The sequence below is a fragment of the Acipenser ruthenus genome, chromosome 32 (genome assembly GCF_902713425.1).
Source record: "Acipenser ruthenus chromosome 32, fAciRut3.2 maternal haplotype, whole genome shotgun sequence".
NCBI classification, from domain to species: Eukaryota; Metazoa; Chordata; class Actinopteri; order Acipenseriformes; family Acipenseridae; genus Acipenser; species Acipenser ruthenus.
This window is the reverse complement of record NC_081220.1, coordinates 165,188-192,841: the sequence shown is the minus strand read 5'-3', so window position 1 is coordinate 192,841 and position 27,654 is coordinate 165,188. Positions and strand designations below refer to the sequence as shown.

At 40.6% G+C, this 27,654-nt stretch overlaps 9 non-coding genes across 9 annotated transcripts; 7 read left to right on the top strand and 2 right to left on the bottom strand.

Moving 5' to 3' along the window:
- Window positions 1-234: 234 nt before the first annotated feature.
- trnan-guu (transfer RNA asparagine (anticodon GUU)) lies at window positions 235-308 on the bottom strand. The gene has a single exon. It is a non-coding gene; the product is annotated as a tRNA-Asn (tRNA).
- Window positions 309-2,600: 2,292 nt separating this feature from the next.
- Window positions 2,601-2,672, top strand: trnae-uuc (transfer RNA glutamic acid (anticodon UUC)). The gene has a single exon. It is a non-coding gene; the product is annotated as a tRNA-Glu (tRNA).
- A 5,000-nt stretch (window positions 2,673-7,672) lies between these two features.
- Window positions 7,673-7,744, top strand: trnaw-cca (transfer RNA tryptophan (anticodon CCA)). The gene has a single exon. It is a non-coding gene; the product is annotated as a tRNA-Trp (tRNA).
- A 1,266-nt stretch (window positions 7,745-9,010) lies between these two features.
- Window positions 9,011-9,083, top strand: trnaf-gaa (transfer RNA phenylalanine (anticodon GAA)). Its single transcript has one exon. It is a non-coding gene; the product is annotated as a tRNA-Phe (tRNA).
- A 135-nt stretch (window positions 9,084-9,218) lies between these two features.
- Window positions 9,219-9,292, bottom strand: trnan-guu (transfer RNA asparagine (anticodon GUU)). The gene has a single exon. It is a non-coding gene; the product is annotated as a tRNA-Asn (tRNA).
- Window positions 9,293-13,257: 3,965 nt separating this feature from the next.
- Window positions 13,258-13,330, top strand: trnav-uac (transfer RNA valine (anticodon UAC)). The gene has a single exon. It is a non-coding gene; the product is annotated as a tRNA-Val (tRNA).
- A 1,817-nt stretch (window positions 13,331-15,147) lies between these two features.
- On the top strand, window positions 15,148-15,258 carry trnal-caa (transfer RNA leucine (anticodon CAA)). Its single transcript has 2 exons — window positions 15,148-15,185; window positions 15,213-15,258. It is a non-coding gene; the product is annotated as a tRNA-Leu (tRNA).
- Window positions 15,259-24,233: 8,975 nt separating this feature from the next.
- Window positions 24,234-24,306, top strand: trnav-uac (transfer RNA valine (anticodon UAC)). Its single transcript has one exon. It is a non-coding gene; the product is annotated as a tRNA-Val (tRNA).
- A 2,241-nt stretch (window positions 24,307-26,547) lies between these two features.
- trnal-caa (transfer RNA leucine (anticodon CAA)) lies at window positions 26,548-26,658 on the top strand. The gene is made up of 2 exons: window positions 26,548-26,585; window positions 26,613-26,658. It is a non-coding gene; the product is annotated as a tRNA-Leu (tRNA).
- Window positions 26,659-27,654: the final 996 nt, after the last annotated feature.

The following is a 27,654-nucleotide window of genomic DNA, read 5'->3' as shown; positions in this document are numbered from 1 at the left end:
GCCATAAAGAATGCTATCTCGAAACATCAGTCTTGTCAAGCCGAAATAGCTCAGTTGGGAGCGCGTTAGACTGAAGATCTAAAGGTCCCGGGTTTCGGCAAACAACAAGACGATATTTGTTTTGTATTATTTTGAACTAAAAAAATGAGCACATTTATTCTTCAGCGTAATTGGATGAAATAACAGCGTATCAGAATGCCATTATCTAATGTGATTAAGAAATGCAAAAAGCATCGTCCCTGGGAGGGCTTGAACCACCAACCTTTCGGTTAACAGCCGAACGCGCTAACCGATTGCGCCACAGAGACCAACCTATTAAGCCGCCAAAGCATACGGCAGTGATTAGCAAGGCGAGATGCTGCAGAACGTGATCGAGGGAGCAGAACTCAGCAGAACCTGAGATCACATCTAAGATGAAAGCAAGACGGGGCAGGAAAGTCTATGTAATCAATAATGGCAGCACAGCATATGTCGTTTTGTTAGATAACACCCTGGGAGTGTGTGTAAATAGCTACAATGGAAACCATATACTTACGTCTTAATTTTGATACAGAACTGTGGTCATGTGTAATCTGTTTTCATTATGATAATAAAGCTACATTTCAGTGGATTATATTTGGAATCTTTGGTTCTGTCATTCACTATTTTCTCAAATAAGATGACAAATTAATAGCTCAGTTGGTTACAGTGATAGAAACGAGCACCAGTCAGCCCGGCTAGCTCAGTCGGTAGAGGATGAGACTCGTGGGTTCGAGCCCCACGTTGGGCGTCCTTTTTAAATACAAATTGAAGATGTTTCTTCGAGACAACGGAGCAATGTCTGATTCTGTTCACATTGTATACAGTATTGCAACAAAATTACTTATTGAATAGAGGCGTGGGTTCAAATCCCACTTCTAACAGTTCAATTCTACTTATTTTTAAAAAGAATAAATTTCTTTATTTTACTATTAAAGATTGTTTTAAGAAAATCAACAGCTGATACCAAACTCTTGTCAGCACTCAATACCATTTTAATTTCCATTTTAAATCCGACTAAAATAGTGTTCCTAACGCAAATTGCATTTTTGTTGTAAACAGACTACTTGTTAACGTCACTGAAAAATATTTTGTCCAAACATGTTATTTAACTTGATTGTTTTAATATTCCAAATAACATATTACTTTGAAAAACATCTCCGTCTACCACTGGATCGTGGTCTCAGGCTGGGATGCGGACCATTGAGAACAGTATAAACGATCTATTCCTAGACGTAGCTTACAGGAGAAATGCCCTCGTTTAACATGCTAGGATGATCGACTTCGGCATTCTCCAACTGCTGTTTACATTTTCTAATACGTTATGAGGAAGAAAAATATTTTGTGTCCAAACATGTTATTTAACTTGATTGTTTTAATATTCCAAATAACATATTACTTTGAAAAACATAATATATTTTTTTAATACAGTCCTATTTGAGTATTTAAAATATGGTTATATTCAAATGCCAGCAATGGTGTGTTAATTTAACGAAGCGCCTAACACCGCTCGGAACGTTCGCATTTTTAAATCCTAACGGTCTCTGCTCAGCTGAGTGGAATGTTCACGAGCCGGTTACCTAGCAGCGTCTCCCCCTCCTTCTCTGCCCCGCCCTCTCGCCCTCTCTCGTTGCTCCAGCTAGGAGTTCAAATTTAGCTTCGTTATATTAGCGCAATTCTTTACTAACTTTTACAAATTAGCTTATTAGTGGCTTCGTGTTTTTAAGATGGTTCAGGTGCAGTCCGGGCAGACTGACTGCAGCATCATTACAGTATACCGCACTGCGCTCGGCTTTGTGTGGCGGCTGATACACAAAATAATGAACGACTATTAAATAAATCACATCTATTGCTTTTTAATGCTAAATATGTATCTGGTATTCTAAGTATTATCTACAATTAATAATTCAGCTCTATTCATATTCAGAATGTAATACAGTATTAAAACTATCAAACTGACTGGAAACATGGAACACATTAATTGCGATCGATTCGATACCAATAGGATTACATAAGAGCTGTTGTGTATAGACAATGTCATAAACGCCGAAATGAACACGGACGGTCTTTATTACGGGCTGACTCGTTTAGATGTTCGAGACACCTACCAGCCCTATTGCTGCCTTCCACCATGCACGCTACAATATGTATATAGGTGTAACAGATTTTATTCTTCAAATTGTAAATATTTATTACAATTCAAATACTTGTTACTATTGCAATAGATTTTTTGTTTAAAAAAGTTTTTGGCTTAACTTTGAAATATGCAATAAATAAAGGTAAGTTGTTTAATTTGTGTCTTTTTGTATTGTAAAAATAAGAAAGCATTTACGTGTTTAGATCTTAAACACCTGTAGATTTGTAAACGTGTTCAGGTGTTTAAAAAGTGTTAGAGCGAATAAACATGTTGACGTGTTTATTACTTAAACACCTTAACGCGTTTATATTCTAAACATGTTTATAAAGTAAACGCCTTGACGCGTTTAAAAAGTGTTACAGATAAGTGTTTATGAATGTTCCAAACTTACACATGGTTTTAGAGTGTAGCTACTGTTGCATGTAAATGAGTTTGATAATCACCTTCCCATATGGTCTAGCGGTTAGGATTCCTGGTTTTCATCCAGGCGGCCCGGGTTCGACTCCCGGTATGGGAACGTCTTTGTTTTTGTCATTTTGTTACAGAACTGTGGTCATGTGTAATATGTTTTCATTATGATAATAAAGCTACAGTTATAAAATAAAAAAAAGTATTTAAAAAAAACTACAGTTACTTGAGGTATATATATATATATATATATATATATATATATATATATATATATATATATATAATGATTTCCATTACACGAGAGTAGATGTTAAAACTTCATGCTGATTTGAACTCGGCTCTCGCCAAGATAAGCACCAACTAAGACGTAGCTTTACAGTAAACTAATGTGATCCATATGCGTCTCCATCCATTTACGTTTCCTTCCATATGATGATGTAGATATCCTTCTGTCTGGTGTTAATGGCTGAAGTGTAATGCTGGCTCCAGGGATTAGCTTATTTTGCCTCCCTGGCGCATCAGCACACACAACGGCTGCGATGCTGGCTCCGGGGATCAACCAAAGTGCGGCCTCCCCAGCGCATCAGCATGACAACCGTCTGGATTGAGCTAAGTAGGGTACATCTCTGGGGTTTTCAAGTGGGCACCTTCCATCCTCAGTGTTTCGTCGACTAGCCCACGACACCTCAAGAGGGCTCGACGGTGATTCTGGCGTCCCAGCATCACCCCCCTCCGTCCCCCACTCAACTCAGCCCAGCTTACTTACCTGTCCCCAGCCAGAATCTTTCCGTCTCAACCACAGCCAGTTGCTGCTCCTCTCTGCTGCTTCAGATAAGTTCTTCACTGTGCGACGCAACTCTTGGCCACTGAATCCGACGTCTCTGAGAAACCCGGGTTGTAGAGTGTGCCACAAATCCTCGACAACCCACTTCCACTGGGTAAACCCGAACTCTCCATCCTCGCTGTTCCGCTTCAGTGGCTAGTTGAGCATACCGCAGTTTCTTCCTCTCATACGCCTCATCTACAGCGTCCTCCCATGGCACTGTTAACTCTACCAGGTGAACAAGGCGTGCTGATCCAGACCACAAGACAATATCTGGTCGAAGGTTAGTGGTGGCAATCTCAGGTGGAAAAATAAGCCGTTGACCAACATCTGCCAGCATATTCCAGTCTCTAGCAGCTTCCAGTTGTCCTGGGCGAGGATTGGTTTTAACACCTTTTCTTGGTGGTTGCTCTCCTGGGCGGAGGAATGTTGTCTTTTGTGTGTAATGTTTTGATGGAACAGGTGGCAACTTATTGGTCATGTTACGCTTGTCTTCCAATGCTAAGGCCAAACATCGCAGCACTTGGTCATGGCGCCAAGTAAACCGTCCTTGGCTAAGAGCCACCTTACATCCTGTCAAAATGTGCCTTAATGTTGCAGGTGATGAACACAAAGGACATGAGGGATCCTCTCCTACCCAGAGGTTTAGGTTCTGTGGTGATGGGAGAACATCATATGTTGACCTGATGAGGAAACTGATCCTGCTCTGTTCCATTGACCATAGGTCTTGCCAGCCAATCTTGCGTTGTTCCACACTCTCCCATCTCATCCATTCTCCCTGTTTGGCCTGGGAAATGGCCTTTATACACCTCATCCTCTCCTCCTGCTTTTGCACCTCGTTGACTACCAGCTTCCTTCTTTGAGCTGGGGCCGCCTTGTGCCATGTAGGAGGAGTTGAACTGAAACCAAGACCCCCTCTTCCATGCTGAACTTGCCCCATGATATCACCAATTCGAAGGGCAGCCTTTGCATCTTCCACAGCTTTCTTTGCCGCCCACTTTCTTCCAGTTTTCAACACAGGTGCTGCCTCCCTTACGCATATATCGCGTGACTCTACTAATGTCATTTCCAGTCTGACCTTGGCGCACTTAAACTCCTCGGTTAGAGCAGAGACTGGTAGCTGCAGTATTCCTTTACCATAAAGTCCCACTCTGCTGAGGCAGCGTGGAACTCCCAACCATTTCCTGATGTATGAACTGATTAAAGCTTCCAGCTTCTCTACTGTTGTCAAAGAAACCTCGTACACAGTCAGTGGCCACAGCAACCTCGGCAGTAGACCAAACTGAAAGCACCAGAGTTTTAGTTTACCTGGTAGAGCGCAGCTGTCTATGCTCTTCAACCCTTCCACTGCTTGTTGTCTAACTTCTCCCACACGAACTGTGTCCTTTAGATCCCCGTCGTACCATCTCCCAAGACTCTTCACTGGCTTCTCAGATACTGTTGGTATTGCCTCACCATTAATGAAGAATGTTTTATCTACTACTTTGCCTTTAATTATAGAGATGCTCCTTGATTTAGTGGGCTTGAATTGCATTCGTGCCCATTCAATGTTATTGGTTAATTTGCCCAATAATCGATTAGTGCAGGCTACTGTTGTAGTCATGGTTGTCATGTCATCCATGTATGCTCGAATTGGTGGTAGTCGCATTCCAGAAGCCAAGCGCTCTCCTCCTACTACCCATTTTGATGCCCTAATGATTACTTCCATTGCCATGGTAAAAGCCAGTGGAGAAATGGTGCATCCTGCCATTATTCCAACCTCTAGGCATTGCCATGTAGTGCTGAATTCTGAAGTTGAAAAACTGAATTGCAAATCTCCAAAATAGGCTTTCACTAAATTTGTTATTGTCATCGGTACACTGAAAAAATCAAATGCTGCCCAAAGTAGTTCATGTGGCACTGAACCATATGCATTAGCCAAATCCAGGAATGTCACATGGAGCTCCTTCCTCTCCTTTTTAGCTGATTGAATTTGTTGCCAGATCACATTGATGTGTTCTAAGCAACCTGGGAAACCTGGAATGCCCGCTTTTTGTATTGAAGTGTCAATGAAGCAGTTCTTTAATAGGTAAGCTGACAATCTCTGAGCAATAATGCTGAAGAAAATCTTGCCTTCTACATTTAATAGGGAAATGGGACGAAACTGACTGATGCTTGTAGAATCTTTTTCTTTAGGTATAAAGACTCCACCTGCTCGGCGCCATGCTCTTGGTACAACCTGTTTTTCCCATGCCACTTTCATCAATTTCCACAGAATTCGTAGAACTCCTGAAGCACTCTTGTACACTCTGTACGGAACTCCATTAGGCCCTGGAGATGATGAAGCCCTTGCTTTTTTCACAGCTTGCTCTATTTCTTTCCACTTAGGTGCACAGTCCTCCATTTGGTATTCTGGTGGATTGATAGGTGGGATGTCTGACGGAATTGACATAGGCTCCTGCCTTTTTGAATCTGTATGTGTTTCCTCCAAATATCTCTCCAGCTCAACCTTAGATGCTTTTAGTGTGCCATTCTTCTCACTGGTGAATAACTTCTTTACAAATTTGAATGGGTCTTTATAAAAGTTAGCTCTCGCACGCTCCTTCTTTTTGTAGCGTTTCCGTAGGCGCTCAGCTCTGCGCAATGTTGCAAGCTTATCTTTTATGACCCTTTGTAAGAGATTGAGTCCCTCCTTCTGACTTTGTTCTGCTCTTCTCCATTGGTTCCTCAGCTGTCTCCTTTCTCTAACTAAGCGTTCAATCTCCTGCTGCCGTCTAGACTTTCCAGGAATAGTTTGTACTTTTTCCTTCCTTTTTTCAACTCCAAACCTCTCACTTCCATATGCGTAGATGATGTCCCCAAATTTATCCAGCTTCTTTTCAACTGTTCCACTTAATCTTTCCAATGCAACGCAGAGATCTGTGTTTACTGTGTCCCATGCAGTTTTCTCACAAGCTCTTGGCCATTTAACTCCAGGCTTGTGCCCGTTGAGGTTCTTTTCTCTCTTATGCTGGTTTGTCTGACCGGGTTCACAAGGATCATTAGGTTCATCACTAACTGTGTCCATGCAAGTCCTCCTCACATCTATGACAGGGGTGCTGATATCCTGCGAACTGTGGTTTGCTTCCTGTCGCTGGATTTCATTCGACTGACTTGACTGACTTCGTAAGAAGTACTGATCAATGCGAGGCCCTTGTCCCTTCTCCCTCAAGCATTTCATTCTCCCTTGATGAATCTTCAAACCCCTGGTCGTTGTCGCCTTGCTCCAGCCGCAGACACAAACCTGGAGTTCCATGTCTTTGTTAACTGCAGATCTTGAACTAGTCTTTTGTGAAGTACTCTCCATACTCATATCCGTTTCCGTTCCTAAGTCGTTAACCGTGTTGTCCAACGTTGAGTCATCTTCCGCCCCCGCTCTCGCAGACTCTAGGGGTATTTTTCTCTTTAATTTCTTAGAAGCCTTGGGCGGGTGTCTCCAGCATCCTGTAAACACAGAGCTGGATACTGCCGACAAGGGTAGCTAACCCTTACCAGCCCCAATGGGGTCTCTTTCCTCCTGTCAGCTGTCTCTCCAGGCTGTCACAAGGTCTTTCCCTTGTTGCCAGCTGCACTATTCACAGCAGTCACTGGACGTATCCAGATCTTCATGATTTCCATTACACGAGAGTAGATGTTAAAACTTCATGCTGATTTGAACTCGGCTCTCGCCAAGATAAGCACCAACTAAGACGTAGCTTTACAGTAAACTAATGTGATCCATATGCGTCTCCATCCATTTACGTTTCCTTCCATATGATGATGTAGATATCCTTCTGTCTGGTGTTAATGGCTGAAGTGTAATGCTGGCTCCAGGGATTAGCTTATTTTGCCTCCCTGGCGCATCAGCACACACAACGGCTGCGATGCTGGCTCCGGGGATCAACCAAAGTGCGGCCTCCCCAGCGCATCAGCATGACAACCGTCTGGATTGAGCTAAGTAGGGTACATCTCTGGGGTTTTCAAGTGGGCACCTATATATATAATTTACAGAATGGTACAAATGTATTTGACTCTATTCACATTCCCATCGCAGTTTGTTTTTAGATTATATTAGTCCCTGGTCAAGACAAAGTCTCTCAGGGGTTGGCCTATCATTAGATTGCCGATGTAAGGTCTCTGGTCCCATCGTATAAGCAAGATAGTTTATTCACAAATAAATACATACACTTTTATTTATGTTTCTGTTGGTAAATTAACACATTATCGCATGCGTTCATGTCACGCTGTGCACTCTAACATTGCATCACAAGCAAACAGTACACCAGGACTTTGTGGCGCAACGGTAGCGCGTCTGACTCCAGATCAGAAGGTTGCGTGTTCAAATCACGTCGAGGTCAAAACCGTCTTTATATCTATTCCACTCTATATCATTTTTTAGCGTGTTTGAATTTGAAATCCGGACATTTTATTTATACAATTTAGCCCACACAACATATTGATTATATAGCGACAAACAAATTACTTCCTGGGGGGGGCAGTTCAGTTTCAATCAAGTTCCAGTCTCTCTGCCATTATCTTGCGCTGCTGTGTTTGGTCAGGTAAAAAGGGCGTGACCAGAGCGGTATGGGCAATCCCGTTAGGTAGCTTGCATGTCAATCTCTCCTTCTTTTCTATTTATATACCCAGCACTGCTTCCGCCCTTCGTCTGTGTTTGTTTCTATTCTTTTCATCATTCAGCTTTTCTATTTTTCTGCAGGAGCTCCAACGTTAGTCTTTTCTGCTCCATCCAGTCTCCAGCGCAGCTACAGCGCCGTTCAAAGCGCAGCGTCATTCTCAGCTTGCTCTGCGTTTTCATCAGAAAGACTGTTCCGACGTCACCGCTGCACTGCAACTCTTTCACACCGGCGCCTCACAGACCATGGTTACCACGGCAACGCCTCATCTCGTGAACAGTGGGAACAATAGTATTGTGGTTTACTACATAATATCCCACCCATCGTTGGTGTTCAAACAAAGCAGAGTGTTACATTGGGAAAGGGCCGTACCTGTCAGTAAGTATTTTAAATTCATTTGGGAAGGTTTAAGATTGTGAAGAAGTTTAAATATGCTGCGTATTTGCGCATTGGGAACTTTGCATAATGACGTTTTTATTAATGCCACTTTCTTACGGACAGTAGTCAGGGTGATGATACAAGACCAGAGCCAATAAACCTGTTATTTGCTTGTCCTTTCACTACCATATTCTATCGTGCTTGCTCAGAATACGCGTGAATCCTGAAAACATCTTGTTAATATTTAAACAAAGCCAGCAGTCACTTTATTGATCACCCTGTGGATTGGAATACAGATGATTGTGTTAAAGATGTTAATAGACTTTCAATGTACACGTTTTAGAGCTAAGCGTTTGTTGAGGCAGTTCAAGCGCTGCACTTTCAGGCAGCCAGTTCCAGTGTTTGCCTTTTGGACTTACTCTGGAAGGAATACAAAAAAAAAAAAAAAAACATTTGTTGAGAATCGCATTTGGGAGAAAACTTAACAGTTTCGAAACACATTTGTAAAGGCATCGGATTCTATTATGGTGTTGCCGAGCTGTTGAACGTTTCTCATTACAGGTTTACTGGATTGCCAAAAAGAATGCTATCGCGAAAAATCAGTCTTATCAAGCCGAAATAGCTCAGTTGGGAGAGCATTAGACTGAAGATCTAAAGGTCCCTGGTTCGATCCCGGGTTTCGGCAAACAGCAAGACGATATTTGTTTTGTATTATTTTGAACTAAATAAAGAGAGCACATTTATTCTTCAGCGTAATTGGATGAAATAACAGCGTATCAGAGTGCCATTATCTAATGTGATTAAGAAATGCAAAAAGCATCGTCCCTGGGTGGGCTTGAACCACCAACCTTTCGGTTAACAGCCGAACGCGCTAACCGATTGCGCCACAGAGACCAACCTATTAAACCGCCAAAGCATACGGCAGTGATTAGCAAGGCGAGATGCTGCAGAACATGATCGAGGGAGCAGAACTCATCAGAACCTGAGATCACATCTAAGATGAAAGCAACACGGGGCAGGAAAGTCTATGTAATCAATTATGGCAGCACAGCATGCGTCTTTTTTGTTAGATAACACCCTGGGAGACAACAGAGCAGTGTGTGTAAATAGCTACAATGGAAACCATATACTTACGACTTAATTTTGATACAGAACTGTGGTCATATGTAATCTGTTTTCATTATGATAATAAAGCTACAGTTCAGTGGATTATATTTGGAATCTTTGGTTCTGTCATTCACTATTTTCTCAAATAAGATGGCAAATTAATAGCTCAGTTGGTTACAGTGAAAGAAACGAGTACCAGTCAGCCCGGCTAGCTCAGTCGGTAGAGGATGAGACTCTTAATCACAGGGTCGTGGGTTCGAGCCCCACGTTGGGCGTCCTTTTTACATACAAATTGAAGATGTTTCTTCGAGACAACGGAGCAATGTCTGATTCTGTTCACATTGTATACAGTATTGCAACAAAATTACTTATTGAATAGAGGCGTGGGTTCAAATCCCACTTCTAACAGTTCAATTTTACTTATTTTTAAAAAGAATAAATTTCTTTAATTTACTATTAAAGATTGTTTTTAGAAAATAAACAGCTGATACCAAACTCTTGTCAGCACTCAATACCATTTTAATTTCCATTTTAAATCCGACTAAAATAGTGTTCCTAACACAGATTGCATTTTTGTTGTAAACAGACTACTTGTTAACGTCACTGAAAAATATTTTGTGTCCAAACATGTTATTTAATTTGATTGTTTTAATATTCCAAATAACATATTACTTTGAAAAACATCTCCGTCGGCCACTAGATTGTGGTCTCAGGCTGGGATGCGGACCATTGAGAACAGTATAAACGATCTATTACTAGACGCAGCTTACATGAGAAATGCCCTCGTTTAACATGCTAGGATGATCGACTTCGGCATTCTCCAACTGCTGTTTACATTTTCTAACACGTTATGAGGAAGAAAAATATTTTGTGTCCAAACATGTGTAATTTAATTTGATTGTTTTAATATTCCACATAACATATTACTTTGAAAAACATAATATATTTTTTTAATACAGTCCTATTTGAGTATTTAATATATGGTTATATTCAAATGCCAGCAACGGTGTGTTAATTTAACGAAGCGCCTAACGCCGCTCGGAACGTTCGCATTTTTAAATCCTAACGGTCTCTGCTCAGCTGAGTGGAATGTTCACGAGCCGGTTGCCTAGCAGCGTCTCCCCCTCCTTCTCTGCCCCGCCCTCTCGCCCTCTCTCGTTGCTCCAGCTAGGAGTTCAAATTTAGCTTCGTTATATTAGCGCAATTCTTTACTAACTTTTACAAATTAGCTTATTAGTGGCTTCGTGTTTTTAAGATGGTTCAGGTGCAGTCCGGGCAGACTGACTGGAGCATCATTACAGTATACCGCACTGCGCTCAGCTTTGTGTGGCGGCTGATACACAAAATAATGAACGACTATTAAATAAATCACATCTATTGCTTTTTAATGCTAAATATGTATCTGGTATTCTAAGTATTATCTACAATTAATAATTCAGCTCTATTCATATTCAGAATGTAATACAGTATTAAAACTATCAAACTGACTGGAAACATGGAACACATTAATTGCGATCGATTCGATACCAATAGGATTACATAAGAGCTGTTGTGTATAGACAATGTCATAAACGCCGAAATGAACACGGATGGTCTTTATTAAGTGCTGACTCGTTTCGATGTTCGAGAGATCTAGGTGTACTGGACAAATCTACTGGATTTTTTTCCAAATCGTAAGTGTACCGCCTGTGATAATACATTTAAAACTAAGAAAATGCACAAGCCATACAACGAAAAAAAGAGTACAGTATCTTACAAGTGATTGTGCTTCAGCTCATGTCATTTATGTGAGTTCTTGTCCTAGCCATTTGCAATATGATGGCAAAACTACTAGACAGTTACAATTGCGCATTAATGAGCGAGCATAAAAGTTCAATTAGGAGAAAACATATTCATCCACCACTAGCTAGACATTTTGTAGATGCCAAAAATTCCGTTTCAGATCTTAAATTCTGTGGCATACAAACATTTTCAAGATCGCAGTGGTGGTAATGTCACGGGTGTCGAATGTGTTGATTATTATTTTATTTAGTATTATCACTTATGATTTTTGAATTTTAATTGGATTGGTTTTCCTTTTTTGCACAGTTTGTTTATTTGAATTATTGTTTTATTTTTGAGCGTTAGATGCATTTTAATGTGTATTTGTTCACTTAACCATACGTCGTCCACTCTCTGGTCCAGACCTCCTCCTAGGGCTCCTGTCCAGATGCCTGTTTGGGCAGCCCTCTCCATAGGGTGCTGCGCTTCAGCTGAAGGCCTCAGGAGAGATCCTGATATCCTGACATAAACCACGAACGCAAAGGTTCTTGTCAGTACCTCTTTTCAAATGTCTTCAATCACGAAGTTCCGCAGTCCTCCCAGAGTGAGTCCACGAAAAAAAATAACAAAATGAAACTGACACTGTCCGTGAACAAAAAATAACCCAGCCGCTCACTGTCTAATCTCGTACTCTTTATTTTCGTTTACTTCCCTCGGCTTCTCTCTCTTTCCTATTCTGGTATCTCCTAGTTCCATGCTCCCAGTCTCCTAGTTCCTCACCCTTTTTATTCCTCAAAGCCCTTCTAATTCCAGGTGTGTACAGGTACCTGCAATTGTTTGGGGCGGGACCTGAGGTCCGTGTGCACATTGCTTGTGATAAACAAAACAAAAAATACTTTAATTACGAACTCCGTTTCACCCGTGCACCAAACAAAATAGACAAATAATAATCAACACAACAAGAAACACAGTGCAAAGCAAACAGAAAATTATGAAAAGAAAAAAAAAACGATCTAAATAAAATATTCACAAAATACGAATTAATACGTGCAGAAAATAAATAAACAAACACAGGCATATGATTCCCAGCCAATACAACTGTGTTTATGCCCACGTTTCAAATAATGACATTTCTAAAAGCAAATCGCATTGTTTTATGTTTTCTTTACTTTTAAAGCTGAGAATCAAACACACTTCCGACAACTTCATAGCCCTGCTGGCTACGAACACGTATTGAGTCGGCTGTTTCCCATGATACCGACACCAAGGGATTTCAATCCTGTCACCTTAACCTCTTGACCACGACTATTTTCTATAAAGTCCCAAGATTTATAAACATATCACAGGCAAAGAAGAAATACACAGTTCGTTTAATAAAAATGAAACCACAATCCCTGGTTTAGGAGGCCAAGGGCTTTATCTTTTGGTGTTTCTGGGCACAATTTAAAAAAAAGAAAGCAATGTCATTTGTAAAGAAACTAATTTGATTAAAAACCTAACGTTTTAGAGGTCAATTGTCAGTTTGAATGTGTCCAGTAATGTGCACATTTCCTTGATTGTGAAATTTAATATTAATTAAATTGTCTTCAGTTAATATTTTAGAAAAACTACTTTGCTAACAGAAGAAAAACAAGCTAGCAGAGGATGGTTTCGATCCATCGACCTCTGGGTTATGGGCCCAGCACGCTTCCGCTGCGCCACTCTGCTGCAGCTGCCTCATGACTGAATTACCAAGCAGCAGAAAAAAAAAAAAAAAACTCAACATCATTTTAACCAGCCACACGGCATTGGCCGGGCCGAACCATGGAAACATTGCAAATCAGAGATGATCCGTTTTCTTTTCTCCCAAATACGGTATGCAAAGTATGCAACTTTGCTGCCCACTTTGATCACAGGCAGTGTTATCCCCGAGTTTCGGCTGCCAATTCCAATTTTCTGTCTCTCGAAAGCATCTTAAATCGTGGAAAGCGCTCTTTTTTGAAAATTACACAGGTTCCTTAGTGTAGTGGTTATCACGTCTGCTTTACACGCAGAAGGCCCTGGGTTCGATCCCCAGTGGAACCATTGCACTTTGTTTTTAAATTATATTAATCCCTGGTCAAGACAAAGTCTCTCTGGGGTTGGCCTTTCATTAGATTGCCGATGTAAGGTCCCTGGTACCATCGTATAAGCAAGATAGTTTATTCACAAATAAATACCTACACACTCATTGTCAGCTCGGTGCTGAGAAGAAAACACTCCCACTCCTCCTGGTGGATACCGAGACCAATCCCTTCAAAACATGTTTCACGCTAGAAATGATCCTTGCAAATATAGTCTTAACTTTTCTTGGCAGACCGTCACCCCCAACTGGCAAGCTCTACTTCATATGATACAATGACTGGGCAACAACGAGGTGTTACATTAACAATACAAACTACCTTGAGACAGCCAAGTCGTTAAAGCATACCTTAAGTGTGTCATGAGATACAAAAGCAAGTTTTAGCATTTTTGCATTGCCTGCCTCGTCAAACAAGCTCGAGCCACAGCACACAGCGCTGCTGCATCGGGACAGAGGTGGATTTTAAAGCGACTGAATCAACGAGCTGAGACTACTTATTGAAGAAATTGAAAACATACCTCTCGTCGAAATATCTGCTATTTAGATAATTTATTTATTTTTTGAATTTGCAATTGGCAGACTACATTGCCAATAAAAAATCCAATCTGAATTGCTCGTATCAAGCTGCGATGTAGCCTATGAGAATCGCTGGCACAACTCAAGGGGAATTAGCTCAAATGGTAGAGCGCTCGCTTAGCATACGAGAAGTAGCGGGATCGATGCCCGCATTTTCCAAATAGTTTTAATGTATCTGCGTATTTAGTCCCAACGCATTCTGGAGATAAATACAAAGTGTGACAATTCTTTGTAACAGAGACGCCCGCCCTACATGTGTATTTTAAAGCACAGTGTGCTAATTTGTAATATTCCCCAGACTGGAAAACTGCAGTGCGCCCTCCATCGTATGCCTTCCGAGAAGCACAAAGGGAGATTTTTTATATATATATATATTTTTTTTTTTTAGCAATTGAAGAGTTTTAATTGCTAAAAAAAATTGAAACATGAATATATATATATATATATATATATATATATATATATATACAAAAAAATATTTACAGAATGATGCAAATGTATTTGACTCTATTCACATCCCTTTACATTTAAAATCCTCCACAGGTTGGGTGCCTCTCAACTCAGGTTAAGGTTGATACTGTATAAATGCAGAACCAATCGTTCCAGATGGATGAGATCATTCATTTTTAAATACATGTAATTCGATTTTTCATTTGGTTTTATTTGTATTGAGGCAGGGAGGCTGCAGTTGTTTCTAAGTGACAATGAATCTGGAATAACATTCTTAGGGTTAGGGTCATTCGACTTTGTCTCATCAAAGCTGTTTCTGGTGACATTCAGTGGATTATATTTGGAATCTTTGGGTTCTGTCGTTGTCACTTACAGTATTCTCAAATAACACAAATAAGATGACAAATTAATAGTTCAGTTGGTTAGAGTGAAAGAAAGTTCCACCAGTCAGCCCGGCTAGCTCAGTCGGTAGAGCATGAGACTCTTAATCTCAGGGTCGTGGGATACTGGTCACTGTCATATAGCAATTGCTATTGTAAAATGTGTGCATCGTTTATAGCTATAACGATATTGAAATAAATAATCTTACTTTTGTGGGTTGGCTTCAATCCGTTTCTTTTTTTACAGTTGTGATTACATCATTCATGGAGCAACAGTTGGTATGTGCATAATAAACCCAATCGGGCCTTGATACGAGAACCCTAGTGTGTGCTGAAATAAATAATGCGGTTTTCTGCTATAATAAACACAGCTTGTCGGGATGGCCGAGCGGTCTAAGGCGCCAGACTCAAGGACTCTGTCTTTCCAAAGAATTGTGTGTTCTGGTCTCTGAATGGAGGCGTGGGTTCAAATCCCACTTCTGACAGTTCAATTTTACTTATTTTTAAAAGGAATAAATGTGTTCATTTTACATTGGTGTCAGTGTGTGTGTGTGAGCATGTGAGTGTGTGTCTGTCTGTCTGTGTGTGTGTGTGTGCATGCGTGCGTGTGTGTGTGCATGTGTGTCTGTCTGTGTGTGTCTGTCTGTCTGTCTGTGTGTGTCTGTGTGTGTGTCTGTCTGTGTGTGTGTGTGCGTATGTGTGGTGTGTGTGTGTGTGTCAGTGTGTGCGCGTGTGTGTGTGTGTGTGCATATGTGTGTGTGTGTGTGTATGTGTGGTGTGTGTGTGTGTGTGTGCGCGTGTGTGTGTGTGTTTGTGTGTATGTCAGTGTGTGTGTCAGTCCTTGCGTGTGCGTGCGTGTGTGTGTGATTGTGTGTGTCTGTCTGTGTGTGTGCGTGTGAGTGTGTGTGTCTGTCTATATGTGTGTGTGTGTGTGTGTGAGTCTGTGTGTGTCTGTCTGTGTTTGTGTGTGTCTGTGTGTATGTGTGCGTGTGTGTGTGCGCGTGCGTATGGTGTCAGTGTGTGTGTGTGTGCTTGTGTGTGTGTGTGTGTGTGCTTGTGTGTGTGTGTATGTGTGTGAGCGTGAGTACATGTGTGTGTGTCTGTCTATATGTGTGTGTGTCTGTGTGAGTCTGTCTGTCTGTCTGTCTGTGTGTGTGTGCGTGTGTTTGCGTGTGTGCGTGCGTATGTGTGTGCATGTGTGTGCGTGTGTGTGTGTGTGTGTGCGTACGTGTGGGGTGTGTGTGTGTGTGTCAGTGTGTGTGTGTGTGTGTGTGTGAGTGTGTGTGTGTCAGTCCTTGCGTGTGCGTGCGTGTGTGTGTGTGATTGTGTGTGTCTGTCTGTGTGTGTGTGCGTGTGAGTGTGTGTGTCTGTCTATATGTGTGTCAGTCTGTCTGTGTGTGTGTGTGAGTGTGTGTGTGTGTGTGAGTCTGTCTGTCTGTGTGTCTGTCTGTGTGTGTGTGCGTGTGAGTGTGTGTGTCTGTCTATATGTGTGTGTGTCCGTCTGTGTGTGTTTGTGTGTGTCTGTCTGTGTGTGTGTGTGCGTGCGTGCGTGCATGTGTGTGAGTTTGCGTGCGTGTGTATGTGTGTGCGTTTGTGTGTGCGCGTGTGTATGGTGTCTGTGTGTGTGTGTGTGTCAGTGTGTGTGTGCTTGTGTGTGTGTGTGTCTGTGCGTGTGTGTATGAGTGTGTGTCAGTGTGTCTGTCTGTGTGTATGAGCGTGAGTGCATGTGTGTGCGTGTGTGTGTCCCCGTCTGTGTGTGTTTGTGTGTGTCTGTCTGTCTGTGTGTGTGTGTCTGTGTGTGTGTGTGTGTCTGTCTGTGTGTGTTTGTGTTATTGTGTGTGTCTGTCTGTGTGCGTGTGTGTGTGCGTGTGTGTCTGTCTACATGTGTGTGTGTGAGTCTGTGTGTGTCTGTCTGTGTGCGTGTGCATGTGTGTGTGCATGTCTGTCTACATGTGTGTCTGTGTGTGAGTGTGTGTATGTGCGTGTGTGTGTTTGAGTTTGTGTGTGAGTGAGTGTGTGTGCGTGCGTGCGTGTGTCAGTGTGTGTGTGTGTCAGTGTGTGTGTGTGAGTGTGTGTGTGTCAGTCCTTGTGTGTGCGTGTGTGTGAGAGTGTGTGTGTCTGTCTGTGTGTGTGCGTGCGTACGTGCGTATGTGTGTGCATGTGTGTGTGCGTACGTGTGGTGTGTGTATGTGTGTGTCAGTGTGTGTGTGTGTGTGTGTGCGTGCGTGTGTCAGTGTGTGTGTGTGTCTGTCTGTGTGTGTGTGTGAGTGTGTGTCAGTGTGTGTGTGTGTGTGTGTGTGTGTCTGTCTATATGTGTGTGTGTGTGAGTGTGTGTGTGTGTCAGTGTGTGTGTGTGTGCGTGTGTGTGTGTGAGTGCGTGTGTCTGTCTTTGTGTGTGTCTGTCTGTGTGTGTGTGTACTTGTGTGTGTGTGTCTGTCTGTGTGTGTACGTGTGTGTGTGTGTCTGTCTGTGTGTGTGTGTCCATCTGTGTGTGTTTGTGCGTGTCTGTCTGTCTGTGTGTGTGTGTGCGTGTGTGTCTGTCTATATATGTGTGTTTGAGTCTGTGTGTGTGTGTGTGTGTGTCTGTGTGAGTCTGTGTGTGTGTGTGTGCGTGAGTGTGTGTTTGTGCGTGTGTGTGTGTGTGTGTGAGTGTGTGCGTGTGCGTGAGTGTGTGTGTGTGTGCGTGAGTGTGTGTGCGTGTGTGTGTGTGTGCGTGTGCGTGAGTGTGTGTGTGTGTGTGTGCGTGTGCGTGTGCGTGAGTGTGTGTGTGTGTGTGCGTGAGTGTGTGTGCGTGTGTGTGTGTGTGCGTGTGCGTGAGTGTGTGTGTGTGCGTGTGCGTGAGTGTGTGCGTGTGCCTGCGTGCGTGCATGTGTTGTGGGTGTGTGTTTTGGGGGGGGGTCAGGTCATTTATTTAATTCATTTATTTATATAGTTCATTTCATAAGTAAATTAAATATAAAAACAACTGAAATAAATTCCCAGATTACAAACGGTATAATATTTGGCGTACCGGTACAATATTAAAAAACAAAAACACAGTGATGTTGTATCTCTCATATACGTCATTCTCGAGTCTTTTCCTTTTGAATATATATTCACCAATTAGTTTGTTGTTTTTCTCCCCAATTTAATAGTGTCCAATTATTTTGTTTAGTTCAGCACTCCGCTCCTGTATGGAGGATAATTTGTGCCAAAATTAAAAAATAAATAAATAAATAAAGAAATAAAATTTGAAATAAATAATAACACATTGCCAGTGTGATGGAAACCAGGTACAGTAGCTATGGCATACTTTAATAATACTTGTCATCAGGGTAATGTTTGTTTTTACAAATATATTTTTGTTGTTAATGACAAGTAACTACATTCACAGGGACATATTTTGGTTTAAGATTTCAATAACTTTTGCCAATTTTCTCTGTGCTTCATATCCTCCTATTGAATTCTGTCATTAACTGAAATTGAATTATTTTGTATTTTATTTGTAGTGATCACCTCAACAAAATCAGAGCGACGCTGCTCAATCAAGAATGCATTGGCCAATGTGACATGGCCACTCATGGGATGGGGTCAGGGGTGATGAGTATAGTATTTGAATTAATAGGGGACGTCCTGAACCAAGAGAAACAAATCATCAGCAAGGCTTTGCTCCAGAGATGGTCTAATAGAGTTAAGATGGCTTGTAGTAGCATGTGAGCAGTGGATTTTTTTTCCCTTTGCAGCTAATTCGAATTTGCATGCATTGTTAACAGTCGGAAAAAGATTTTATTTTAAGATTGTATATTTTTTAACCTTTTAAATTAAATATTTAGTCACAAAAGCACAGCCTTATAAATAATTTCCTTGCCGAGAGGAGTTATTTGTTCCTATTTTTTATATTAGACTGTTACACCTTAGATTGGTAAAGTTCTCTCCGCAACATGTGTATTACAAAATTGGATGTTTTTAGAATGTGTTAAACAACTCACAAAGACTGAAAATAAACAATATTCACAAGATAACATTTATTGTGTGTGCTCATCATGTTTATATACAGACCATTAGAATCTAAGTAGATTATCACTCTATGCACATTTGATGATTCTCAATTACTTGTGCTTTCTTTGTGATGGTGATTTTTATTATTTAGGCACATGAATGGGAGCAGACTCCAGGAACAGTATTTACAGAGAGCGTAAAAAAAATGGAACGTTAAAGAAACAAAAGTTGTGGCAATCGCTCAAAGAAATGGGTTCTACTGGCAGTAGTGTAAATAAAGCCAGGAGCATTTGATTGGAGGGTAACGTATTTGATAGAGAACAGGTAGCCAATGAATTGAATATAGTTTACTACAGTTGCTAACAACCTAGTTACCACACTTCCAGCCAATTCTGGAGTACTCAAGAACATAATTTCTATGAAGACAAAGGGATCCAGTTAGATCCCTTCACCTTCAGTAGATAAAGCCATAACATGTGGAGTTCCCCAAGGAAGTGTGCTGGATCCGTTGCTGTTCTTGCTGTTTCATGTTAATGACATAAAATCAGTTTTCTCCTGCCAACTTTTTCTTTATGCTGATGACTCTGCTCTTCTGGTGTCCAATAAGAACAAAGACACAGCAGAGAGCATCTTGAGTGCAGAGCTGAAAAACATCAGTACATGGCTTTCTGACAACAGACATTTCATTTCATTTCATTTCCTCTTATGGCTGCTAATGGTAAAATTCCTGTCGATGTTCTCAGTTTCAAAAATGTTTGGTATTTTTGGACTTATAATAATTGTGATATTTCATTACAAATCGATTTTGCTTGTTTTTTCTCCATGGGTGCAATACATGGATCCTTCTCTGACTATATTTTGACTCAAAATTTCCAAAAGCAATTTGCTGTGCTTTTTCCAAGGTTTGTTTTAATTCTGCTGTTTCATGAAAGTCTGTACCCTTGGACCATAAGTAAAGTCTTTCAATAATTTGCTGTGTGGCATTGCTCTGGCAAGCTTCTACAAGGTCATGTGGGGTCTGCTCTTCTAGGTCCTGTACATCAGTGTCTGCAAAGATTCTATTAAAAACTTGAGTACAGATGCACAATCTCCCATGGCTAGCTGCAATGCAGGAACATTTCTTGTACTTAACATCAATGCAGCTAAACACATTTGAAAAAAAAAACCTCTCAACTAAGACCATGTCTTTGCACTGGGAAGTCTTTCCCCACTGAAGCAGCTCCTGGACAAGTCTCTTCTGCATAGAGTCCACGTCAAGACCCTTTTGTTTTGCAGCTTCCAAAGCAATGTGGAGGTGTTTGCAAAGACCTATGAACAATGCTACAATTACATTTTTGTGTAACATGAAAATGAAAATAATAAAATGATATACATACTGTGTATATATACTGTAAATATACAAGGCTGTATTCACATAGACATACTTCATAAAGGTAATGTATGTCAATACTATGCAGATGAGAAGGGCAATCAAACACCACCTGTGATAAAATAAACAAAAAGAAGCCACACGTGAATTATTAAAGTAAATATATTAAAAGTGTAACTACAATCAAAAATCACCACACCAAACGTAATAGTGCACAATTCAAAAAGAAAATACAACCCAGCACCCAACTTGACAGAGCGTTCAATGCTCTGTAGAGCAGAGCAGCCACAATAGCGACGCTCTCCTTTGCAGCTCCTATAGACACACACACTAAAAGCTAGCTAAACGACGCACGGTACTATAAAAACTGTAAAGACAAATAAAACCGTGCGTATACACAAACTAAAACAAAGGGGACAATAATTACAAAAACAATGTGCAAGATATAAACACAGGGAAAGAAAACTAACAAGAAACAGTGGCTGGCGGCGTTACACTTCCTACACAAAAGAAACCTGGTTACGCCGCACCAGCACAACACATCTAACACAGCAATTACATTTCAAACACAGTTTATATTACCTCGGGAGAGTCCGGAATACTGACGTCCAAAAGTATATCCGCCGACTCGCCCCACAATATACCAATAAACAATACCATAAAACCAGAACACCAAAAGAGTACTGCACGTAATGATAAAGAGGGAGCAAAATAATAGTGCAACCGGCTTACCTCGTCACAGGGGGAACCACGGGAACACAGGAACACCAAAACACAGCTACACAGCGACTACCTGGCGTTCTTGCACCCTTATGGTGCAGGTATTTATAATACCAGCAATTCACACTTCCTGGTTCCCACGGTCCCACCTGTTACATTACAGAGAATTGTCACACTTTGTATTTATCTCCATAATGCGTTGGGACTAAATACGCAGATACATTAAAACTATCTGGAGAATGCGGGCATCGATCCCGCTACTTCTCGCATGCTAACCGAGCGCTCTACCATTTGAGCTAATTCCCCTTGCAGCTTGATAGGAGCAATTCAGATTGTCAGTTGTTTTATTATTTTATTTTATTTATTTTTTTGGTAATTTAGTCTGCCATTTGTAAATTCGAAAAATAAATACATTAACTAAATAGCAAATATTTCGACTAGAGGTATGTTTTCAATTTCTTCAAAAAGTAGTCTCAGCTCGTTGATTCAGTCGCTTTAAAATCCACCTCTCTTTATTTATTTAAAAATATTTATTTCTAAATGTATTTATTCCTCTGTGCATTTGTTTAAATCATTTATTTATTTTGTATTTAAAATGAGGAACTACAGTTTATCAGAGTTCAGAGATTTAGAAAAGGAAGCTACATGCCACTCGTGTGCAATTCCATTCTATGGTATCTACCAATCAAACAGGAAACTAGAAATTTTCAAACAGGAAATCGGAGCTGGTCAGGCTTCGGTGTAAGCTTAAAAAATGATTGCTAAGGTCGTGTGCTTTTCAAGAACGTTATATTCCAAGTTCAAACCACGGTATTTTATTTTTCCACTGCGACATGTGCTGTTTTAAAACATAAATAATTTGTTTAATATAAATGGTGTGTCTGTTGCTAGCGGATTGTTTAGAAATGTACTCAATTATATTACAACTGTTCTGTCTACGAAATATATCTGTAACATTTATGTGATTTCTTTGTGGTTTTTTGATAAAGTTAATTTGCTAACAGGCTGTGCTGATTTGTTTCTAACCGTGAAGCGATCGCTCTGTTTGTCGTATATTTTCTTTCTGTAAGGGGAATTTCCTTGTGATCCCATAAAGAATGCGATGAAAAAGGTCGCCCTCCTTAATATAAACAGAAAAATAATAAGTACACACACACACCAGGTGATTTATTACAGCATCAGACTTCGACAGTTCTTTTTTGGGGTCGAATCCCAGTGCTGACAGTTCTTTTTTGGGGTCGAATCCCAGTGCTGACAGTTCTTTTTGTTCATTATCCACTCGGCCACGACTACATGCTCTCACGGTTTTCCGTGAAAACATCCATATTATTGTCAAAAGAAGCAAACGACACCCGCAGTAATGTTGTAGATGGCAGTATAGTCTAAATAATGAACCGAAGTCAAACGCCTTTGTTGAAACTCTATCAGATTTGTACAAGGCAAGCACACGTGGGAAATATAAATACAATATCCTGTCTGCCAACGTTCATAATAATGAATACATCTTTATTTCAAAATACGTAGCTATGTAACTGATCTTTTCAAAACACCCATACACAAAAACAAAACAGATATTTATTTAAACTGAAAAACGAACTTACTTCATGGCTGCTGCTACAGCACTCAAGCACATAGTGCCTAGCGTGAGCGGACATAGCAGATAACAAGATCTACAAAATATCACATGCCAAGAAAAAAATATGATAAGAATGTTCGTTTTAATAATACCATTTCACTCCAGATGGGATTCGAAGCCACGATCCCTGGTTTAGGAAGCCAGTGTCTAATCCATTAGGCCACTAGGGGTGCCAGGGTTAGCATTTTTGGTAGTACTAAAGAAAGTGGGAACAATAGTATTGTGGTTTACTACATAATATCCCACCCATCGTTGGTGTTCAAACAAAGCAGAGTGTTACATTGGGAAAGGGCCGTACCTGTCAGTAAGTATTTTAAATTCATTTTGGGAAGATTTAAGATTGTGAAGAAGTTTAAATATGCTGCGTATTTGCGCATTGGGAACTTTGCATAATGACGTTTTTATTAATGCCACTTTCTTACGGACAGTAGTCAGGGTGATGATACAAGACCAGAGCCAATAAACCTGTTATTTGCTTGTCCTTTCACTACCATATTCTATTGTGCTTGTTCAGAATACGTGTGAATCCTGAAAACATCTTGTTAATATTTAAACAAAGCCAGCAGTCACTTTATTGATCACCCTGTGGATTATGATTGTGTTAAAGATGTTAATAGACTTTCAATGTACACGTTTTAGAGCTCAGCGTTTGTTGAGGCAGTTCAAGCGCTGCACTTTCAGGCAGCCAGTTCCAGTGTTTGCCTTTTGGACTTACTCTGGAAGGAATACAAAAAAAACAAAACAAAACATTTGTTGAGAACCGCATTTGGGAGAAAACTTAAGAGTTTCAAAACGCATTTGTAAGGCATCGGATTCTATTATGGTGTTGCCGAGCTGTTGAACGTTTCTCATAATTCACAGGTTTACTGGATTGACAAAAAGGCGATTGCCAAAAAGAATGCTATCTCGAAACATTAGTCTTGTCAAGCCGAAATAGCTCAGTTGGGCGAGCGTTCGACTGAAGATCTAAAGGTCCATGGTTTGATCCTGGGTTTCGGCAAATAACAAAACGATATTTGTTTTGTATTATTTTGAACTAAAAAACAGAGTTAACCGATAGTGCCGTTGTCCTAATCTGAGGCTACTTTGTCATTTTTGGCTCATATTTAACTGGCATTTATTTAAATGTTCTTTTAGCTCTATTGTTATGATAACATACTCTAATTGTGTTAACCGTAACAGTTAAGTCTAGATGTAACGTATCAGATTACAAAAACACACCTTGTGTTCAGATTTTTTTTTTATGTATTGGTCCTCTATGGGTAGAGGCAGGTAAGATGCGTACCTGCCATTTCTACACATTAACATTTACGAAATACACACTATAAACTGAAATGTAATAACACAAAGTCTTGCCTTCAGTTAATATATTAGAAAATCCACTTTGCTAACAGAAGAAAAACAAGCTAGCAGAGAATGGTTTCGATCCATCGACCTCTGGGTTATGGGCCCAGCACGCTTCCGCTGCGCCACTCTGCTACAGCTGCCTCATGACTGAATTACCAAGCAGCAGAAAAAAAACTGAACTCATCGTTTTAACCAGTCACACGGCAGTGGCCGGGCCGAACCATGGAAACATTGCAAATCAGAGATGATCCGTTTTCTTTTTTCCCAAATACGTTATGCAAAGTATGCAACTTTTCTGCCCACTTTGATCACAGGCAGTTTTATCCCTGAGTTTCGGCTGCCAATTCCAATTTTCTGTCTCTCGAAAGCATCTTAAATCATGGAAAGCGCTCTTGGTTTAAAATTACACAGGTTCCATAGTGTAGTGGTTATCACGTCTGCTTTACACGCAGAAGGTCCTGGGTTCGATCCCCAGTGGAACCATCGCAGTTTGTTTTTAAATTATATTAATCCCTAGTCAAGACAAAGTCTCTCTGGGGTGGGACCATCATTAGATTGCGGATGTAAGGTTCTTGGTCCCATCGTAGAAGCAAGATAGTTTATTCACAAATAAATACCTACACACTCATTGTCAGCTCGGTGCTGAAAAGAAAACACTCCCACTCCTCCTGGTGGATACCGAGACTAATCCCTTCAAAACGTATTTCACTCTAGAAATGATCCTTGCAAATATAGTCTTAACTTTTATTGGCAGACCGTCGCCCCCAAGACAGCCAAGCCGTTAAAGCATACCTTAAGTTTGTCGTGTGATACAAAAGCAAGTTTTGGCATTTTTGCATTGTCTGCCTCGTCAAACAAGCTTGAGCCACAGCACACAGCGCTGCTGCATCGGAACACAGAGGTGGATTTTAAAGCGACTAAATCAATGAGCTGAGACTACTTTTTGAAGAAATTGAAAACATACCTCTAGTCGAAATATTTGCTGTTTAGTTAATTTATTTATTTTTTGAATTTGCAAATGGCAGACTACATTGCCAATAAAAAATCCAATATGAATTGCTCGTATCAAGCTGCGATGTAGCCTATGAGAATCGCTGGCACAATTCAAGGGGAATTAGCTCAAATGGTAGAGCGCTCGCTTAGCATTCGAGAAGTAGCGGGATCGATGCCCGCATTCTCCAAATAGTTTTAATGTATCTGTGTATTTAGTCCCAACGCATTATGGAGATACATACAGTGTGACAAGTCTTTGTAACAGAGACGCCCGCTCTACATGTGTATTTTAAAGCACAGTCTCCTAATTTGTAATATTCCCCAGACTGAAAAACTGCAGTGCGCCCTCCATCGTATGCCTTCCGAGAAGCACAAAGGGAGATTTTTTATAGTTTTTTTTTTAGCAATTGAAGTTTGTGTTAATTGAGAATAAATATAAATGGCTTGAAGTTTGCTTTCACTTGTAATGTCTTTGTAATGAAATATGTTTTTCGTTTTTTACCAATCATTGTGCTGTATACTAGCTACTGTTGCATGTCCATGATTTTACAAACCAACTTCCCATATGGACTAGCGGTTAGGATTCCTGGTTTTCACCCAGGCGGCCCGGGTTCGACGCCAGGTATGGGAACGTCTTTGTTATTGTCATTTTGTTACAGAACTGTGGTCATGTGTAATGGGTTTTCATTATGATAATAAAGCTACAGTTATAAAATAAGAAAGTATTAAACAAAATTAAAAAAATAAAGCTACAGTTACTTCAAAGGTCTGCAAGGCTGTAATTGCTGCAAATCGAGGATTCTTTGACAAAAGCAAAGTTTGAAGGACACAATTATTATTTCAATTAAAAATCATTATTTCTAACCTTGTCAATGACTATATTCCCTATTCATTTTGCTATATTTCCTACTCAAACTCATTTCATGTATGTTTTCATGGAAAACAAGGAAATTTCTAAGTGAGCCCAAACTTTTGAACGGTAGTGTATGTATATATATATATATATATATATATATATATATATATATATATATATATATATATATATATATATATATATATATATATATATATATAATGCAAATGTATTTGACTCTATTCACATCCCCTCACATTTAAAATCCTCCACAGGTTGGGAGCCTCTCAACTCAGATTAAGGTTGATACTGTATAAATGCAGAACCAATCGTTCCAGATGGATGAGACCATTCATTTTTAATTACATGTAATTCGATTTTTTTATTTGTTTTATTTGTATTGAGGCAGGGAGGCTGCAGTTGTTTCTAAGCAACAATGAATCTGGAATAACATTCTTAGGGTTTGTGTCATACGACTTTGTCTCATCAAAGCTGTTTCAGGTGACATCCAGTGGATTATATTTAGAATCTTTGGGTTCTGTCGTTGTCACTTCCAGTATTTTCTCAAATAACACAAATTAATAGCTCAGTTGGTTAGAGTGAAAGAAACCTTCACCAGTCAGCCCGGCTAGCTCAGTCGGTAGAGTATGAGACTCTTAATCCAGGGTCGTGGGATACTGGTCACTGTCATATAGCAATTGCTATTGTAAAATGCATGCATCGTTTATAGCTATAACGATATTGAAATAAATAATCTTACTTTTTTGGGTTGACTTCAATCCGTATCTTTTTTTAACAAGTCTTAACAGCATTCAATAAACCCTAGTCTGTGATGAAATAAATAACACGGTTTTCTGCTGTAATAAAGGCAGCTTGTCAGGATGGCTGAGCAGTCTAAGGCACCAGACTCAAGGACTCTCTCTTTCCAAAGAATTGTGTTTTCTGGTCTCTGAATGGAGGCGTGGGTTCAAATCCCACTTCTGACAGTTAAATTTTACTTATTTTTAAAAGGAATAAATGTGTTCACTTTACATTGGTGTCAGTGTGTGTGTGTCTGTGTGTGTCTGTGTGCGTATGGTGTGTGGGTCTGTGTGTGTGTCTGTGTGTGTGTGAGTGCGTATGTGTGTTTGTGTGTGTGTGTTTGTCTGTCTCTCTGTGTGTGTGTATGTCTGTGTGTGTGTGTGTGCGTGCGTGCATGTGTGTGTGTTTGCGTGCGTGTGTATGTGTGTGCGTGTGTCTGCGTGTGTGTCAGTGCGTGCGTGCATGCGTATGTGTGTGCATGTGTGTCTGTCTGTGTGTGTCTGTCTGCCTGTCTGTGTGTGTGTGTGTCTGTCTGTGTGTGTCTGTCTGTCTGACTGTGTGTGCCTGTGTGTGTGTGTGCGTGTGTGTGTGCGTGTGTGTCTGTCTATATATGTGTGTGTGTGTGTGAGTCTGTGTGTGTCTGTCTGTTTGTGTGTGTGTGTTTCTGTGAATGTGTCTGTCTGTCTGTGTGTGTGTGTGTGAGTGTGTGTGTCTGTCTGTCTGTGTGTGTGTCTGTGTGTGTGTGAGAGTGTGAGTTTGTGTGTGTGTGAGTCTGTCTGTGTGTGTGTCTGTGTGTGTGTGAGTGTGAGTGTGTGGGTCTGTGTGTGTGTCTGTGTGTGTGTGAGTGCGTATGTGTGTTTGTGTGTGTGTGTTTGTCTGTCTCTCTGTGTCTGTGTATGTCTGTGTGTGTGTGTGTGCGTGCGTGCATGTGTGTGTGTTTGCGTGCGTGTGTATGTGTGTGCGTGTGTGTCTGCGTGTGTGTGTGTCAGTGCGTGTGTGTGCATGCGTATGTGTGTGTGTGTGCATGTGTGTCTGTCTGTGTGTGTCTGTCTGCCTGTCTGTGTGTGTGTGTCTGTCTGTGTGTGTCTGTGTGTGTGTGTGTGCGTGTGTGTCTGTCTATATATGTGTGTGTGAGTCTGTGTGTGTCTGTCTGTTTGTGTGTGTGTGTTTCTGTGAATGTG